Here is an 18,595-nt window from a genome sequence, read left to right as displayed (position 1 = left end):
ATCACGCTGGCTTCTGAAACATTTCTCGGTAGTATGACCAAGCTTACTACAATATATATTTTTTTTTTTTCATAATAATCATGGCGGCGCAACTGCCAGGGTCATATGCCGCCGTATAACAAAGTAGTAAAAAGCAAAAAAAAAAAAAAAATAGAGGATAAGCCACACAATAAAAAAGGAGAAATTCTAAATATCCTTGAGAAGTCCTGCCTCCTTCACAAAGGAGAGGGTTGCCCCTCCCAAGGCACAGGCATCCTCCCCAAGCACGGAGGAAAGATGTTACACACCTCCATCCGTTTGGTGGTCAGAGAGGAACCGACGCCGCAAATCCTCAAGACTAGGACACTCCACCAACAGATGCCGAACAGTCAAGGGAACCAGACAGTCATCACAGAATGGAGGAGGAGCCCTCTCCATTAAAAAACCGTGAGAGAAACGGGTGTGGCCAATGCGGAGGCGGCACAAAACAGTCTCCCATTGACGAGGGAAGCCCTGGTAACTGAATGAGCCCACCTTCTGGCAAATCGAGCGCAACTTATTGGCACCCACAGCATCCCAATGCTCCTGCCAACAGCACCAAACCCTGAAGGCAATAAAGGAGCGCATATCTGCAGCAGGCAGACGATACAGAGGGGACTGTGCAAGAGGGGGACGAGCCGCTGCCGCCTTGGCCAGCTGATCAGCTCGTTCATTCCCTGCCACTCCTACATGAGCTGGAACCCAACAGAAATCTACACGACGTCCACGACGCCCTAAAAGGAAAAGCCACTCCAAAATGGATAAAACCAAAGGATGAGAGGGATTAAAAGACTCCATTGCAGAAAGAGCACTTCGTGAGTCACTAAAAACAGTAAAAGCAGTGTGGGGGAGAGTGAAGAGAATCTGAAGGGCAAATAAAATAGCAGTCAGCTCAGCCGTAAAAACAGAAGCAGTCACAGGGAGGCTCCCACCTCGACAGAAGGTGGGAAACACCACACCAAAGCCCACACCCGCATCAGACTTAGATCCATCAGTATAAACTGGTATGGAGTCCCCATGAGAAGAGGCATGCTCTAAAAATAGGGAAAATAAAACCTGAGAAGGAAGGGAGGCCTTATTGGATGAGAAGAAATGACAAAATGTCACCCTGGGGAGAAGCCAGTAGCCCACCCTCGGGACATGGTGGGGAGTGATCGGGACAGAAGGAACAGAGAAGCTAGACATAATCGACTGCACCCTGGAACCAAAGGGCTTTGGAAAGGATGGTCGAGTGGCAAAAATAGGTGACCGAGAATCTTGAGAGGCCTTGAGAAAGGGCACGGAGTCTGGGAGACGAGATAAGCGATACCAACATCTCATCAAAAGGGAAGAGCGGAGCAAGTCTAGAGGAAGGACACCAGCATCAGCCAACAAACTCGAAATCGGGGAAGATCGGAATGCCCCAGTGGCGAGACGAACACCACAATGATGTATGGAATCTAAAATACGAAGCCGGGCTTCTGAGGCAGAGGAATAAACTTCACATTCATAATGAAGTTTGGATAAAATCAGAGACTGATGCAAGAGGAGGAGGGTCTTGCGATCAGCTCCCCAGTATGTGTGCGCTAAAACTTTCAAGAGACCCAGTGCTCTGAGACACTCAGCTTTTACGTACCTCAAGTGAGGGACCCAAGTCAATCGGCTGTCAAAAATCAGCCCTAAAAACCGGGTTTCCTTTAAACACGAAATACGACGCCCATCTAAAAAAAGGTTTGGGTCAGGGTGGACTCCACGAACGCGGCAAAAATGCATGGCAACGGTCTTCTTGAAGGAAAATCGAAAACCTCGTTCATCAGCCCATCTAGAGACACGGTTGAGAGCCATCTGCATCCTCCTTTCTGCCATGGACATCTGTGAGGCAGTGACAGAGATTGATAAATCGTCAACATAGAGAGAGCCACGAACACCATCAGGGAGCACAGAAATAACGCTGTTAATTGCCACTGCGAAAAGGGTAACACTTAGTATGCTCCCTTGTGGCACACCATCCTCAAGGGGACGTGCAGTAGACAGCTCACTCCCGACTCGGACCCGAATGAAACGATTAGATAAAAACTCCCGGATAAAAGTGGGGAGTTGCCCACGGAGACCAAACTCATAAAGAGATTGCAATATACCATGACGCCAGGAAGTGTCGTACGCCTTCTCCAAATCAAAGAACACTGTGATATGATGCTGGTTAGTTGCAAAAGCCTGGCAGATGGAAGATTCTAAAGAAAGGAGAGCATCTGTGGTTGACCGCATCTTCCGAAACCCACACTGGACTGGAGACAAGTAACCACCCTTCTCTAAGTACCACATGAGCCGACTATTCACCATCTTTTCGAGGACCTTACAAAGGCAAGATGTCAGCGAGATAGGGCGATAATTAGTGGCCTGCAAGTGATCCTTACCCGGCTTAGGGATGGGGAGAACCACAGCAACACCCCATGAGGTAGGAAACCCACCATTGCACCAAATTCTGTTATACAGTGACAACAGAAAATGAAGGGCTGCATCAGGCAAGTGGTGTAAGAAGGCATATGGGACATCATCCAAGCCTGGAGACGAGTCGCAACACTGCGACAATGCCGTCTGAAGTTCAGAAGGAGAAAAAGCAATATTATACGACTCCTCTGCAGTAGATGGAAAACTAATGCCCAAAGATTCCAGGTGCCGTCGGCGGCGTGCCGACGGGGATGAGGTGTCCTTCCTAGAGACATTAGCAAAATGAGCTGCAAATATCTCGGCAACAGACGAAGAATGAGCCACCACCACACCTGCATGAGATAAAACAGGAGGAGAGGGAATAGGAAATTTCCCTGAAATCTTCCTCACCCATTTCCACACTTTTGTGAGAGGAGTCTGTGAAGAAATTGAAGAAACAAATGATGCCCAAGACTTCCTCCTAGCCTCCTTCATAACCCGCTGGGCATGAGCTCGGGCCCTCCTATATGCCGCTAAGTAACCAGGGTCACCTCGGTGACGACGAAGTCGGGAGAAAGCAGCACGTTTAGCCCGAACAGCAGAAGCACACTTATCAGTCCACCAGGGAACTGGACGGCAAGGAAAGTGACCAGCTGTTCTCGGAATACTCTGCAGTGCCGCCGAGTGTAGTAAGTCTGTGAAATACTCAACAGCAGCATCAGTGCTGACAAAATCCTCCACACATCGGTTCGGGGAACACAGCTCCTCAAAAACCGGCCAGACCGCCCTATCCAAGCGCCAGCGGGGAAGACGACGCCGAGGCGCACTCTGTGTCGATCTTAATAAAATAGGGAAGTGGTCACTGCCATGTAAGTCTGGTAACACAGCCCATGTAAAATTCAGGGCTACCCCAGCAGAGCACAGAGACAAATCAATAGAAGTAAAAATACCCGTTTGACTATGGAAGTAAGTAACTTCACCAGAATTTAAAATGTACAGGTCCACATCCTCCACAATGGAGGCTAACATAGTACCTCTAGCATCAGCTGTGGAGCCACCCCACAGGGGATGATGACTGTTCATGTCAGCCAGCAAGAAATAGGGTGAGGGAAGTGCACGAATAAGATTTTCAAGATCAACCCTCTCAATAGTGGCACTAGGAGGGAGGTACAAAGAGCACACAGTATAACGACGGGGAAGGAAAATCTGGAGAGCAACAGCCTGCAGTGGAGTGTTAAGACTCACAGCAGTGAAAGGTATGTCACTGCGTACTAGAATAGCCACACCCCCACCATGACCCTGTCCAGGAAGAGGATCTGAATAAAAAACCTGGTAACCAGGTGGACTGGGATGTGCAGCATCACCAACCATTGTCTCTTGTAGGCAAACACACACAGGTGAATACTCAGCCAGAAGCCAACGGAGTTCCTCCCAGTTGGCTCGTAAACCACGGCAGTTCCATTGAATAATATTAGCCATTAAAACTACGGAAATAAAAAGGGGCAGGGGAGAGGGACAAACAGAAAACCATAAAAAAATACTAAAAATATTAAAATGGAGGAACTATATACACAAAAGAAAGGGTCACCTAGTGGAAACCACTGAGCGACCCTGGGAGACAATCTTCTTGGGAATGCGGATACGCCCACTAAGGGGCTTGCCACGGGCAGCAGCATGGCTAGAACGAGGGCCTGGGGTCTGCGAAGTGTTGGGAGACTTCACAGACACCCGTCGCTGCCCAGCAGGAGAGGAAGAGCTACTCCGAACCCTGCCCGGGGCCCCCAGTGAACCAAGAGGTCGAGCAGGAGGGATTGGGGTCCTGGCCTCCAAACGTGGAGGGGGCAGGACAGGATCCTCAGAGGTAACCGGAGGAGGAACATCCGATTCCCCGGAGGAAGAGGTGCCAGACTGACCTGACACCCCAGAAGCCCTCGAAGACCCAGAAGCAGGGTCCGAGGGCTGTTGCACAGATGGACTAACTACAGATGATGTGGACTCCACGACCGACACCTTGCTTAGAGGATCTTCAAGACTCAAAGACTCTGAGGAACCATGATGACGTTTAGCATATGAAGAATATGCACCATGACTACTAGGGGATACCATAGATGTAGAGGTCGAGTCTTGAACTGTAGCGGCAACCGTCGCAAGTGCGGGAGATTGTTGCACTGGCATGGGATCAACAGATGAAGGCATAGGAGCTGACACAACAGGAGGAACTCGAGTCTGCTGCTGGACAGGACGATGAGGACGGCTATGACCGGACAAAACTGACGCATAAGACACTCCGTTACGGAAAACAAATGACATGGCTCTACTCCTGGCCTCAGAAAAGCTTATTTTATCACGATTACGGATGAGGAGGATCTCCTTCTCCAAGCAAAACCGGGCACAGTCTTTAGATGAAGCAGGATGTGCCTCGCCACAGTGCAAACAACAAACAGGTCCAGGACAGTCCTGTCCTGCATGAGTGGATTCTCCACAACTGACACACACCACTGGGAGGCCCTGTTGCAAACGACGACAGACTCGCCCAACATGCCCGTACATCTGACAATGGTAGCAGCGTCGTGGGTTTGGTACAAAGGATTTGACCTAAGGGACAACCAAGCCATCTTGATGGATGAAGGGAGAACATTACAGTCGAACGTCAGCAACAAGGATGGAGTTGGGGAAAGTACACCATCAACCTTCTTCCGAAACCTCTCCACTTTAACCACCCTGTGGACCTGGAGTTCTTCAAGCAGCTTCTCTTCACTGTATCGGAGTAAGTCTTTTGAGAAAACAACACCTCGACTCTGATTGAAAAAAGCATGAGGGACACAAGTAAATAGCGCATCCGGGTCCTTACACTGGACAGCCAGCCGGGAACCCTCTTCAGGGGATGTAACCTCCACTAGGAGGCTACCATCCCCCTGAGGTGAAATCTTTGGCTCTCTCCCACAGATTGATACAATGCGCCGATGAACAGTAAAAATGTCCAGATTCCCAATAGGCTGACCATCCAAAGTACGAATGGTGTAGTACCTTGGGAAATCAACCCTCTCATAGACACCTGGCAGGACCTCACGGGCATGTCCACAAGATGTTGTTGTCTGTTGCCGGCTCTTCTTCTTTGTAGTGGCCACTGACCGGAAACCACTGGAACCAGGCAGGTATGGTTCCAAGGTGGCAATGTGGGCCTCACCAGCCAGAGGCACATGAGGCGCACAGGAAGGAGACTCTGCAGGATGGTCAGGGACGGAACCAGGGTCGTCAGCTGAAAAAATTTTAGAAGCCATAATCAAAAATAACTACCTTCATTCCCCCACCCCTCCACCCACCATGGAGCCCAACAAGGGGAGGCCATATGCCAGGGAAAGCACCACTGGCGACCCCAGAGGTAGTGGGGAAGTATACGCAGGTAACCACCAAGGGACCCTGACAAGGGTGACTCCAGGACGATAGGAGACACCAGGTCCCCCAGTGCCCGCTTGACCCTAAAGCCACTAGGTGACTAGCATGGATGGCTAGCCAGTGACCAGCCGATTGACCTGGTCGGGCCCAACCAGGCCACCCGTCTAGCCAGAATAAGGGACCAAAGAGGTGTATTGCTAGCTGCAGGGCGCACCATGCAGCATCGCTCAACCACCAGGACTCCCGTATCCCAGCATTACGGGACGCCACGCACGGCAAACACGTGGGGAGGCAACAGTCCCGCCCTAGATGACAGATGGGCAGGGACTGACATCACCAGTAGGCCTCCTCTACCAGTGATGTAGGGGGTGCTTGGTCCACAAGGCTGACAAATGCCAAACCCTACAAAGGTAGGCTTGCCTCCCAAGTAGGTGGCACTGCCAACCATGCTTCAAGCCCCACCACCACGTCAAGGTGACCCCCTACAGTGGGGCTTACTACAATAAGTACATTTACTTTTCTGAAATCTAGAGGTGAAGCTGGTATTTACTTCCTGAGAAACATCATCTTTATTCTCTTTCCTGTTACCTGTACTCTGAGTAGAGGCAACGTACTTACTCTCAGCTTTCCTTTTTTCTTTAGAATATCTCTTGTGAGTGAGAACATATTCATCAGCTAAAACTGCAGCATCAGACAAATTATCTATTCTTTTCTCATCAAGATATAGGCTTACATCTATTAATACACCTTTTGAAGTCCTTCAGCAAAATTATCTGCTTAAATTTATCAAATTCAGAATTTACATTCTTAGAATTTAACCACTGCTCTAACAGATCTTCTTTGATTTTTGCACACTCAACATGGGATTGCTTATCTTGCTTATAAGTTGTCCTAAATTTTACTCTATAGGCTTCAGGAACAAGCTCATAGGCCTTAAGAATCAAGCTCTTAACTACATCATAATTATCAGATTGATCCTGAGGCAAAGATGCATAAGTTACTTAAGCTTTACCGGTGAGAACACTCTGTAGGAGTACTGGCCAATACTTTTTGGGCCAATTAAAACCTGTAGCTACCCTCTCAAACAACTGAAAATACTTTGTTAAATCAGATTTATTAAAAGGAGGGCCAAGTTTAACATTTTTAGCCACATCAAAATCATCAGAGCTAGATGATCCAGTTCCACCTTGTGCCTGAGCCTGTGCCTGTGCCTCCTGAATACGAGCCTGAGACTCAGCCTCCTTAGCATTTGCCTGAAACTCAGCCTCCTTAGCACGAGCCTGAAACTCAGCCTCCTTAGCACGAGCCTCCTGCAGGGGTAGGTGTAACTTAGCTATTTCAATCTGCGTTTGCTCATCTGGAGGAGTTACATTAAACAAGCTTTTATTAATCATGTCAAGAATTTGATCTTTAGAATGATGAGAGCGAAGAGCAATTCCCAATTGTTGAGCAATAAGATTAAGTTCATTCTTTGTTCTGTTTTCTACATCACACACTGTTTGAACATTTAACAAAAAATCTTTGGCTTCATCAAGAGTAGTAATAGCAGACATCATGAATAAATCACAGTCACAAAATATCAAGCAATATCCTTATGATAATATCCTGAATATCCTGATAAGAGGTCGCCAAATTTATATTACGGAACAGAGAGAGATAATGAACACTTCAAGTGAGAACACTAAAATCACTACTGTCCCGCAAAGTTCTAGGTTAAAAACAAAAGACTTAGGTAAAATTACAAGTTAAAATTTAATGCACAAACTAACAACTAAACATTCAGGACTCATAAGGATAATGTAATGGCAAAACAGGTTACATATATGGTTAACTGCAATAGCCTCTATTAACACGAATTTAGCAAGAACAAATTTATCTAAGTGAGCCCTGATAAATGAGAGAACCGAATAATGCTCAGTTAAAGTAAGATATAATATTATTACAGATACAAAATATTACTAATACTGGCTGACATTAAAAACTTGACATAAATCACAAAAACCCCACCAGGCCCACGAACCAACGCCTCAGGCTATACGGTACAAGAAAAATGGTAATAACACTTATACTAAAATTATACAGCAGCTAGATGACTGGAGACTTCCTGAGCACTCACAAAAATATTAATATACTCTACAGGGGAGGACAGAGATGTGAACAAAATGAGGAGTAGATCTAAGTGGCAACTAATGCAGAGACTGAGCGCATTATATAGGGGGCCGGCAGAGTTTGATTCAACTTGCAAGAAGGACGCGGAAATGAAGGCACAGGGGAGGAAGAGTTGACAGTCCTGCTCTGAACAAGAGAAAGAACGACTTACTCTACTATAAGGGGGAGAAGGGGGGAGTGAGGTAGAACACGCAAACCTGGTCACTATGGAAGCCACGTGGCGAATCGTGATCAAACATGCAGCATACTGTACATTAGAATTATACAAAGGATGATGAAATCATAGGCTATGTAACACCTCCCCACAAAGAAAAAGAAATTTACAAAGGAAATTTCTTCTTACTCTAAAACAATCTGTCTAAAGTCTAGATAAGCAATCTGCAATAACATTTTCTTTCCCCTTGACATGTTGTATGTCTAATGAATACTTCTGAAGAAGTAGACTCCATCTTGTCAATCTCTGATTTTTATCTTTAAACTTACTAAGGAATTTCAGTGGGTTATGATCGGTATAAATGACTATGTGGTCAAAACCAGAACACAAATAAAATGAAAAATGCTGTAAACCCAAAATCAAGGCCAAAAGCTCTTTCTCAATAGTTGAGTAGTTCTTTTGAGGTGGAGTAAACTTCTTACTGTAATAAGATACAGGGTGTTCAATACCCTGATCATCCTCTTGCAGCAAAACAGTGTACCCCCTCCACAATATGTCTACCCCCGATGTATATATGTCCCCCCCCAATGCATACATGCCCCCACTAAACTTGCTGACCTAGCACCCTTTCCCAGGGCCCCAAACCTGGGCGAAGGCGTTATTGCATCAGTTCATAGCAGACATTCAAGACTTGCAGACTATTTTGTTGTGAGCTCGTAATAAACTCCTTATCTACCTGTTTGTACACGGAGTTTCTATCACCAAAGTATTGCAAGTTACATTTGGTAGCAGCGGTGCTTCGGACCATCAGATTCTGACCGCCTCCTCCACTATTTAGTGACACCATCAGATACAACCGTCTCACATCTCACAGCCTCACCCCTCCTCAGTGCCTCCAGTGGTGTGCTTTCCGGGTATACAAATTCTCTCACCAGTGCTCACCTGTCAAACAACCCCACCCACACACTTGTTCCTGACCGCACGTGTCACCATCGCCGCCCTACGCTCCTGTTGCACCTGTTCCCGACACCTGTTCCAAACTCATCATAAATCCTGCCCCCACGGTGCCACTTATCACTATCTGCCCACTGTCTGCCCACCGCCATTCTCTGCATTTGCAACTCAACAGCTCTACACCTTGCATTGAACCAACATCTGCCCTCACCCCACCACCGGCCCCAACGCCTCCACATGTGGTCTGAATTACGTGAGCCTCCTACGACCGCTACTCCCTGCTGGTGACTCATCGCAGCGTCTCTTCCCGTCCCGACTGAAGACTCATCCAACATATCGCTCCAGTCTCGTCACCAGCTACTCTCCTCCCCGCCTAGCTGTCTCTCCAGCGCCGCCCAGCCTCGCCCCGCCCCGCCCCGCCCCATCCCCGCCACACCCAGCCACACCTGCACGTCATACATCTCGTCAATCCCGTCTCTACTGTGTAACTATAGTATACCTTACCTTTCTATAAAGATTATCCTCGATTTTCTCCACAGATTGGATCTTTTGTAATTATTCCATCTCATTTCCATTACCCCGTTTTCATCTTCACCTACGTTATTTATTGTCCTTCTCATCCTTCGCCTTTTATTTAAACCATCCATCTTCGCACCTTCATTCGTTTTCACACCTACTCGTGTATTCCATTCTCTCATTGTTTTATTATACATTTCCACCTACGTATCCATCTTCATCCTTCATTTCATCTTCCATTGCCGCATTAAATGTCATACTTTCCACGTCACCCGCTTACCGCCAGCCCTCTCGACCAGGAAACATCACCTGATCATACACCGTCTGCCGACTCTATCACGATCACTCATTTACGAAGTGGCAAAGAGTACCACCGCCCTGTACCTGAGACTCCCGTTTCACTTCCCGCAGAACCACTTACTACCCATCCTACACTCGTAAATCCAGATACCTCCTCCTCTACCCCTACCTGTACACTCCCTTCTTCTTCCTCTACTCCTTCCCCTGTCGTTCACTCTCCTGCCTCCCTTCATACCCCGTCTTGCTCGTCCTTCACTACCACTACCTTCTCTCTCTCCCACTCCTCTCCTACCGCCCCTTCTGCACTTCCAGCCATGGCCAACCCTCCACAGTCTATCTATCTCAACGATGCCAATCGTCCCAAATTTACCGGCCAGGACCCAACTTGGGCTGTCTATGATTTCCTCAGAGAAGTCGAAACAGACATCCACAATAGGCAGATCGCCGATGAATCGCTCAAAGTAGCCTACCTCATGGGTCGCTTGCACCACGGCAAATCGGACATCGGATCCACGATCCTTGCAGGACATTTTGATAGCATTCATACCTTTCCTGATTTTCGTATGGAACTCATCAGCCTTTGTTGCCAGCATTCAAATACCGCGTCTCTCATGGGATTCATTAATCTCCTAAACCAACTAGATAAGGCCTTGCGAGTCCCAGCGCAACATGCCAAGCTCCACAAAGCTGCCGCCGCCATGAAAGCAACTAGTAGTGAGATGCTCCAATTACTGGTAGGCACGAAATGGTTAGAAGACAAAAATGGCGTTCCAATGCTTTCACTCACCAACTTTTCTGACTTAATGGGTTACCTGAGATTCCTTCACTGGCTTACTCCTAAACAGCGAGAGCTAGCCTTGCACATCGGTTTCAATCCAGGAGATAAAATTATTCAGGTCACTAAAGCCATTCATGAAAGAACCGGTTCGAACTACACGCGTCAGGGCACCACCCAACCCTTGGCCTCCTCAGTTTGTCACACCTCCACTAACCCAGACCAATCTCGCTCCCGTCCCACCACACGCGGCGGACCTGCCACGCATCGTTCTCCTACCGCAGGTCGTGATCAATCTAGCGCCCGACGGAACAATCTTCGATTCTTTGCTGGCACTGTGGTCATCCTGGACATCGAGCATCCAGTTGCGACCGTACATACAGACGTCCTCACTCCCAAACCAGACAGCGTACGCCTTCCCACTCACGTTATCCAAAATGCAAATACCACAAATCCAGCACGACTCACACCACTGAGACATGTCGTTACCTCAACCGCCAACAGTCAGGGGAAGCGCCGCGCCCATATCGGACCAATACCACGTAGAACCAGAGACCCAATTCCCCATCCGCCATGTAGGTCCCATAAAATCCTCGGGTTTAGTCATTCTCGGATGCAGTCATGACATACCAACGTCATTCTTCTTGGACACAGGATCTATAGTAAATCTGATCTCCGACAAAATTCCTTACATCTTATTCATCGACATAACAACCACGTCAGTTTCCTAGAACCACCAGACATTCGCCTATGTGGTGTCGAAGGCTCAGAGTTTAGGGTTAAGGGAAGAGTCACTCTTGAAGTCAAACTACATAGAGATTTGCCCCCTATCCCAATTGAATTTCATGTCATTAATGACTTGCAGTATCCCGCAGATGCCTTTATTGGTTTCTCCACCATGGCACAACACTCCATTGCATTATTACCTGCTTGTGGTAGTATAGACATTTCCGGATTCCCGGTTTAAAGTATGGAATGTCCCCGTCCTGTTCTTACGATCAAATCAGTCCTTCAAGTACCCCCGTCCCTCTCACTACCAAAAAGTCCAACCCAGCCCAAACCACCACTATCATCATCTGAGAATACAGAGATCATTCCTTTACTGACTGCGAGCAAGGACATAAATTCCTCAATGTCTACTGATACATCATCTCAGCCTTCGGACGTGGCTCTTACCTCCTCTCCCGACAACACTATCGCTGACTCAGACATGTCTCAGTTACCTACCTCACACAGTGTGAATGATCTTCTCCAACACGCAGAGACGAAACGTGCAGTAACGAATACGTGCACAATTTTGTTACCGCATGAGTTCACCAAAGTCTCTGTTTGTGTTGCCGGTGCGAAAGAAGGAGTGGATGTACTAACACTACCTGAGACGTGTTGTGTGAATGGCTTGACTTATGAGTCAGAGTGGTGTACAGTCTTAGAGGACAGTTTATGTTACCTGTACTTGCTCAATGTCACAAATGCTCCCCTAAAACTTAAAAGTGGTGTAAAGATTGGAGACTTCCTGGTATACCCAGCACCTGTAAAGGTGTGCCAGGATTCCTCAATTCCTACTATTCAGACTGGTGATTATACGCCAATCGGTGTATGTACTATTAACTCGACGGGATCTGTGCCGACATATTCACCCGATATGCTCTCGCATCTCACTTGCACAGATTTCCCAGAAAATACGCCTCAACTCCTCGACCTTCTGACCTCTTACAGAAACGTGGTTGCCTTACCCAGTGAACCGATGGGTAGAACAGACCTTGTCAAACATACGATTGAACTACTACCAGGAACTCAGCCGATTTACATACCAGCGTATCGATTTCCTCACAGCCAGAGAATGCAGACAGATCAAATGGTACAGAACATGTTAGGCCAGGACATTATTGAGCCCTCCGTGAGTCCATGGAATAGCCCACTTTTCTTAGTACCAAAGAAGGACGGCAACTTTAGATCAGCAGACAACTATCGTGAGGTCATTTCTGTCACCGTTCCAGACCGTTTCCCGTTACCCGTCCTCACTGATTTGCTAGAATCCCTTGGTGAAAATAACGTAGTCTTTTCATCTTTAGACCTCCTCAGCGGGTAATGGCAGGTCGAAATGGAAGAATCCTCTCGCCCAGTTCCAGCCTTTAGCACCCCTTCCGGACATTTTCAGTTTAAGAGTCTCCCTTTGGTCTGAGAAATGCTCCTTCCATGTTCATGTGACATATCCATTCAGTCTTCAGCGGTATGATGGGACACTCTCTTTTTGCTTACCTAGATGATATAATTGTTGTGAGTAAATCCATCCCTGACCATTTCACCAAGCTCCAGCAAGTCTTTGAACGCATCCAACTCGCAGGCATGAAAAATCAATCTCAGTAAATGTGACTTCCTGTGAAAGAAAATCAAATTCCTAGGCCATGTCGTAGATGCACAAGGCATTCATACTAATGAGGATAAAACTAAGGCGATTATTAACTTTCCAGAACCTACCACTACCGAAGCTGTACGAAGTTTCCTGGGCCTCAGTGGCTATTATCGCAGATTCATACAAGGCTACGCAAAGATCGCCGCTCCTCTGACCCACTTACTCCAGCAGAATGTGCCCTTTTTTTGGACTAACGACCAGTCACAGGCTTTCCAAAAGCTAAAGACAGCTCTTGTAAATGCCCCTGTTCTAGCGTTCCCTGATTATACCACACCCTTCCTTCTCTGCACAGACGCCTCAGGCACTGGACTTGGTGCCGTTTTGATGCAACTCGATGAAGCATCAATGAAGCGCGTAATAGCGTATGCTAGTCGCACCCTTACAACCGCTGAAAGTAACTACAGTGTCACAGATCTCGAAGCGCTAGCGGTAGTCTGGTCCTTGAAACATTTCAGAGATATAGTCTATGGTTATCCAGTGCATATCCAAACAGACCACCTTCCACTATGTGATTTGTTCAAGAACCGCAACCTAACAGGTAGGTTAGCTAGATGGTCCGTCAACATCAAGGACTTTAATCCCACTTTTCAATATGTACCAGGCAAGTTGAATGTAGTCACAGACGCACTCTCACGTCACGTAGCAGCAGCTATAACATCACTGCAGCATGAAGTAACTGAAAACACTATACTAACGTCAGAAGTTGTTTGAAACTTTCAGCGCCAAGACCCCATATGGTCCAAAGTCATTTATTTCCTAGAATCTGGCAATGCCTCGACCTTACCTACTCTGCCAGTATCACTAGATGAGTTCATGCTAGAAGATGATCTCTTGTACAGGAAAACACTACTAACAGGCAAAGACATGCCCAATCGCGAAGTACGCCAACTTGTTGTCCCCACTGCCCTGATACCAAAGATTCTTCACATTGTTCATAATACCCCTCAAGCTTCCCATCCGGGTAAAGACCGATGCTTGCGCCAAGCACGTCTCAAATACTATTGGCCAACCATGCGCCACGATATCAATGCCCACTGTGACTCTTGCCTCTCCTGCCACCGCCACAAAGGATCAACCGGCTTACCTGCACCTCTCTTACAATACCCAAACCCGTCACGACCATGGGAAACTGTCTCAATCGATCTCTTAAAACTACCTCTCACGGAATCCGGCGCTGAGTACTTGTTCGTAGCGGTCGACCACTTCTCCCGCTACTGTGTTCTCGTACCTCTCTCTGACAAGACCGCGAAGAGCGTTGCACGTGCCTTTGTAGATCACGTAATTTGCCCCTTCAGTACCCCTCATACCATTCTTACTGACAACGGTACGGAGTTCAACAATAGCCTTCTAGATGAGATCTGTTGCCGCTTTCGTATCAGTAAGTGCAATGTCATGCCTAACCATCCGGCTTCCAATGGCCTTGTAGAATGCCACAACTGAAAAATCTTAGAGTGCCTCTGACATCTAGGCTCCCATAGTTCGTCCTGGGATGACTGGATTCCCCAAGTGGCATCCTCAATCAATAGCTCCATCAATGCATCCATTGCTGAATCTCCCTTCTTCGTCCTCTTTGGTTTTGACAAGAACCTCCCATACTCTCTCTTATCCTCAAAGCCAGAACCCAACTACAACACGGATGATTATGTTAAACTAAAATTGGCCAACTTCCAGACAATCCACCAGTATGTCCAATCCACTTTGGCTTCCTCTCAGGAGGACATGCTGCAGCGCCAACATAAATCTGCCTCTCCTATCACTATCAATGTAGGCGATCTTGTCTTTGCTCATTCCCATATGCATTCCTCTAAGTTGGATGACAAATTTACAGGGCCCCACCGCATCCTCACTCAACAAGGCAACAAATTTCACCTCCAGGACCTGTCCACTAAGGACACCAGATGGATCCATATCGATGACTTAAAGCGAGCACCCCTTGTCCTCGTGTTGGAAGAGTCACTTACGCAACCTCCTGATCCCCCCTTCCCTTCCACACATCCCTCAATCTACTTTGTCTCCACCTATCCCTCAGTCTCCTTCATCTCCACCTCCACCTGCTCATTCATCAACCAATCATTATCGGTCCAAACTGCGCTCTGCCCATCAACCTCTTCAAGACCTCCCCCATTAACTCTACCCTGATTTTTTAGATACGATGTTAGCGATCTCCCTGCTACAGTGCTGACCCTCCTGGGGTCTGGGTTAGGTCAGGACTATGGTGGAGTACATCCCGGGGCCTTGGTCGGCTCATGAGGCGAGGTAATGCTTATCGAAGAAATAGCCTCACTGCGCTATGATCTTGAGCCCCTGGCCGACGTAGCCATTGCCCTACCTGCCTACGTGCACTAGCTCCACTGAATCAAGACCCATCTCACGGCCATCATGGGGACACACAAACCAAATGAGTATTTCTATAACCTTTTCCTACCACTCTCCTGGCAATTGCAATACATAAGTAACAGATTCACTGAGCTCAATGACACATTTTCCATTCAGACACCCGTTGGTCGTTCTCGTGTGAAACGAGGTCTCTTCGACTTCGGTGGTGAGATTCTGAGTGGCTTGTTTGGCGTTGGTACAGCCTGTGACATTTCTGGCTTCAAATCTGATCTCACTCATTTAGCTTCAGCTCTAGAATCCCAATGATGAGGCACTAAATCCAATACACTATGTTACAGAAGCTCACGACCCACCTAAATGAAGTCACGTCCACTCTAAACAACTTCACTGATATCTTACAACGCCACCTTTCAGATCTCAACGTTATCTCTCAGTTCTTCTACCTGAAACTCAACATGGATAATCTCCAACTGGCCATTGACTCTCTCCTGTCTCAAGTCTCTACCTTGGTTCGTATCCTGGTCGATGCTATAAATGGACGTGTCACTGCCGCCTTAGTACCTGTCTCAGCTCTCCGTTCTGTCCTGGAATGGGCTCACTCCACCTTCGGTCTATCCCCAGTTCTCCCCTACTCCTCCCTCGAATATTATTATAATGTTCTCGAAGCCACTCTTCTCACCACATACGTCATCGTCCATATTCCTCTCCGTTCTGCCATAACCTTTACCCTTTTCCACATCATTCTCTTCCCTTTCCACCTCAACAACTCCTTGTTACAAGTATTTGTTCCTTCAGAATATTTCCTCCTCTCCCATGATCATCTTTCATTGCCTTCCTTTCTTCCACAGACCTCCAGAAATGTTCCTCCCTTACTCCGACCTGTCGCCTTTGTGCTGCCCACCTTTTCGCTATCTTCCCTAGCGGTGCTACACCCTGTGAGTCTGCTTTAGTTCGCAACCATTCCATCTACTCGGACTGTTCTTTTGTTCCAGCTCCTGAACTCCCGGTCCACCATGCTCACCTCAACCACGTCTAGTACTTCTTCTTTGCTGTTCCCATCTCTGTCACAATCATGTGTCCTGGTTCTTCAGTTCGATCCGTCCCCGCTAGTGGTCTCTACAAAGCTCCAGACTATTGTACCGTCAAATCAGAGTCCGTCATCACTTACACCACTTGCTATCACCAAGCTGTCCGTACACACTCCTATGACATCTTTCAACCAATCGACATGCCTTCCACCCTACCATCTGCCAACATCACCGTCACCTCCCCTAACTTGCGCATGCTAACATTCCTCAATGACAGTGATTTCATTATGGATCAATTTTCTCTGGCCTTCAGCCGTTCCTGGGTTCATCCAACAGTTGTGTTTCCCCCTATGGTTATCACTTTCATAGGTTTTCTACTCATCATATGTGCAGTGCATTGTTGTGTCAGAAAAATGGGACGTCGACTCCAGGAAATCAGAGTCGCTCCAGGCATAGTACGCCCTACACACGACGTAGAAACTCTTCGTACTTAGTGCCCCAACTTTCAGTGACTACCAATGATATTTGACAATTAACCAAACTGTGAACAGAACTCTGCCTACTAGAGAATGATGGTATTTCTTTAATGCATTACTGAGTGACAGTGTATACTACAGAAAAAAAAAATAAATAAACGAAGAACAACAATAGAACTCTCATATCTACTCCTTGTTTATCGTGTATCACACTATTATTGTATAATCCCCATTATATCTATGTATACCTTCGACCCTTACTGGACACATCCCTATTAATCCTTGTATATCTTATCTGTATATATCCTTCTAATTCCCTCCCCTCAACATGGCCATGTCTCTCCAACTGCCCCTGTATCATCCTTATCCCTTGTATAAACCTCCCCAACCTTGCCTTAGTAATATAATCAAACACCATATCACTCCTGGTGTCAGGAGACACGATCTCAGCTACCCGGGGGAGTAGTGTACCCCCTCCACAATATGTCTACCGCCAATGTATATATGTCCCCCCCCCCAATGCATACATGCCCCCACTAAACTTGCTGACCTAGCACGCTTTCCCAGGGCCCCAAGCCTGGGCGAAGGCGTTATTGCGTCAGTTCATAGCAGACATTCAAGACGGGCAGACTATTTTGTTGTGAGCTCGTAATAAACTCCTTATCTAGCTGTTTGTACACGGAGTTTCTATCACGAAAGTATTGCAAGTTACAACAGCCCCAGCTCCTGTATCACTTGCGTCAACAGCCATCTTAAAAGGCTTAGCAAAATTTGGAGTAGCAAGCACTGGCTGACTTAATAGGATAGCTTTAACTTTACTGAAAGAGGATTCACAGTTATCGGTCCAGACAAATTTAACTCCCTTTTTCAGTAGGTCTGTAAGTGGTGATAAAAGAATTGAAAAGTTGAGAACAAATCTCCTGTAATAACCTACCATTCCCAAAAATCTTTGTAGCTCTTTCCTACTTTTGGGTATGGGAAGATCACTTATAACCTGAACCTTAGCTCCTGGTGGTGCAACGTGTCCATCACCAATTACGTACCCAAGGTACTGAAATTTAGCTTGACCAAACTCACACTTTGATAAATTAGCTACAAGATTAGCCTGAACCAAATGCTCAAGAAATTTACTGACATGGCATAGGTGATCTTTCCAGTTGTCACTGAAGATTAATACATCATCAGTATAAACAACACACCCTGCCAAACCCTCTGTTACAACATTCATGAGCTTCTGAAAAGTGGCTGGTGCATTCTTCATACCATATGGCATTACAGAACATGCAAAAGTCTTTCCTGGTGTTACGAAACATGAGATCTCCCTAGCACGTTCAGTCATAGGTACTTGCCAGTATCCCTTTAACAAATCAAAGTTACTTATGTACCTAGCCTTTCGGATCTTGTCTATGCAATCTTCCACGCGAGGGAGAGGGTAAGTGTCTTTTTGGGTTATCTGATTAACATGTCTGTAGTCGATGCAAAGCCGCTGTGACCCACCTGGCTTAGGGACTAGAGTGACAGGAGAACTCCACTCGCTCTGACAGGTCTGAATCATTTTGTGGTCCAACAGGTAGCTAAGCTCCTTCAGGATAAGAGGAACTTTCACTGGGTTCACACGGTAAGGAGGCAGTTTAATTGGCTTTGCGTCTCCAA

This window comes from Coenobita brevimanus, chromosome 37 (assembly GCF_032717465.1).
Source record: "Coenobita brevimanus isolate Jiangsu-jjx chromosome 37, ASM3271746v2, whole genome shotgun sequence".
Classification (NCBI taxonomy): domain Eukaryota; kingdom Metazoa; phylum Arthropoda; class Malacostraca; order Decapoda; family Coenobitidae; genus Coenobita; species Coenobita brevimanus.
Note: the sequence above shows the minus strand (reverse complement) of the source record.